Source organism: Otolemur garnettii, unplaced genomic scaffold (assembly GCF_000181295.1).
Source record: "Otolemur garnettii isolate 467f Iridium unplaced genomic scaffold, OtoGar3 scaffold00025, whole genome shotgun sequence".
Classification (NCBI taxonomy): domain Eukaryota; kingdom Metazoa; phylum Chordata; class Mammalia; order Primates; family Galagidae; genus Otolemur; species Otolemur garnettii.
In genome coordinates, this window is record NW_003852420.1 from 17,922,912 (window position 1) to 17,924,901 (window position 1,990).

Genomic DNA, 1,990 nt, shown 5'->3' on the forward strand with positions numbered 1-1,990 from the left:
TGTTCTGAGTCCTCGAGGCAGAGATTGCTATAGGACCCTCCTGCTGCAGGGTCCACCACAGAGCTTGGGTGTCCAGATCTGAGGGGCCTACTGAAAGGGATTCAGGCTGGCTCCTCAGGAGGTCACAGAGAGAGGAGAGAGGGTGTGTTGAGGGCCCACATGCCAACATGTCAGGAGTCAGACTGCCTGAGATCCAATTCCAGCTTCTGCACCTTACAACCCTTGATCCTGGGCAAGTCACCAAATTCTTTTGCGTCTGTTTCCTTATTTATAAAAAGGGAATCATAGAATCTCAAAGGAAAACTGCAAAGCTCAATATATAAAGCTTTCATTACAGTACAAGGTGAGTACTCGCCCTTGTCATTATTAAGCCCTAATCATATCACTGCATGGGCTCGTCTCTCTTCTGGATGTGCCTCTCTGGAGAGATTTGATTCCTCCTGAGGGGCGGCGGTGCGAGGTCAGGGAAGCAGCTGGGGATCCAGAAGTTCTGGGTCTCTGGTCTCTGTCACTTTTTACTGTATAGTCCTATTTTTACTGTGAGTCATTCCCAGCCTATCAGTCATCCCCGCCTGTACAAGGGAATGATAAAGTGCCCATCCCATAGCGGGGCCTCAGCCTCTGTGTGGGACGCACCCTGCCGAACCCACTGGCAGTTTCTAGAAAGTCCGCCCCAGGGCCAGGACCTCCAAGCGTCAGACGCTGGGGCTCCCGAGGGTGGGAACAAAGCAGGAGAGGGTGGCCGGCAGACACGGACCCGGCTGAGGCAGCTACTGCAACGCCAAGAGGCTGCCAGTAGAAAAGACCGGACGGGTGCGCCCGGGACGAGGCCCCGCCCCGGAACGTGCCCCCAAGCCCGCGCGAGGCCCCGCCTCCAGCCGAGGCTCCGCCCAGAACAAGGCCTGCGCAGGCCCCACCTAGGCTCTCTTGGTCTCTCGGTTGGTGCAGAGCACCTGCGCGCCGGACTGTGTCTGACTGACCACAGACGCCAGCGCCCCCTGATAATCCGAGTGTGTCTGGCTGTGTCTGGCTGAGCACAGATTTCACGGGTGCCTGACAGACCAAGGCTGCTGGATCTGTCCGCCTGACCACAGTTGACTGACTGACTGACTGCGCTCACCTGGCTGCGGCATCTGGGCCTGGCGAGGCGCGTCTGACGGAGGCGGCCTGACTGCCGCTGACTGACCAGACTCCATCTGGGCCTGCCGGGCCGTGTCTGACCGGCCACAGTTTGCTGACCGCGCCGGTTGGGGCCAGCTTCTCCACCACATCTCTGCCTGGCAAGCAGGTGCGGACGCGCCCTGGGCCTGCGTGCCCCCGGCTGGCCTCGGGACACAACGACAGTGCCTGCGAGGCGCCGCGAGGCCGGGCTGCCAGTGTCTGCGCGTCTGCGTGGCCGCCGGACTCCGAGGCGGGCTGTCAGCAGACTGAGGGACCTGACTGTCCCTCTCCGGCCGCCTCGGTCTCACTCGTCCGACTGACTACAATGCCTGTGCCCGCCGCGATGACTGGTCACCGCTGGCCGCATCTGTCCCGCGCAGTAGACACGCAAAGACCGGGTGAACCAGATGGCCCGCCCGGGGCCCGGACCTTTTTTTTTTGACAAAGTCTCAACTTTGTCACCCTGGGTTGAGTGCCATGGCGTCATCTTAGCTCACGGCAACCTCAAACTCCTGGGCTCAAACGGTTCTCTTGCCTGTTTTTCTATTTTTAGCAGAGACAGGGTCTCACTCTTGCTCAGGCTGGTCTCCAACGCCTGAGTTCAGCAATCCATCCGCCTGGGCCTCCCGGAGTGCTGGGACTACAGGCCTGAGCCACTGAGCCAGCCCCATTCCCCCCTTTCCCCCGCTTTCCCCCGCTTTCCCCCCACCCTCCTCGAGACAGAGCCTAAGCTGTCCCCTGGGTAGAGTGCTGTGACATCACAAATCATAGCAACCTCCAACTCTTGGGCTCAAGCGAGTCTCCTGCCTACGCCTCCCAAGTAGCTGGG

The 1,990-nt window shown here is 60.2% G+C and overlaps 1 long non-coding RNA gene across 1 annotated transcript in view; it reads left to right on the plus strand.

Annotated features, from left to right (window-relative positions):
* The first annotated feature begins 954 nt into the window (after positions 1-954).
* Positions 955-1,990, plus strand: part of LOC111724675 — a 17,785-nt gene continuing 16,749 nt past the window's right edge. Inside the window, exon 1 of the long non-coding RNA XR_002772936.1 lies at positions 955-1,288. This is a non-coding gene — a long non-coding RNA (uncharacterized LOC111724675). The remainder of the gene's footprint in view (positions 1,289-1,990) is intronic.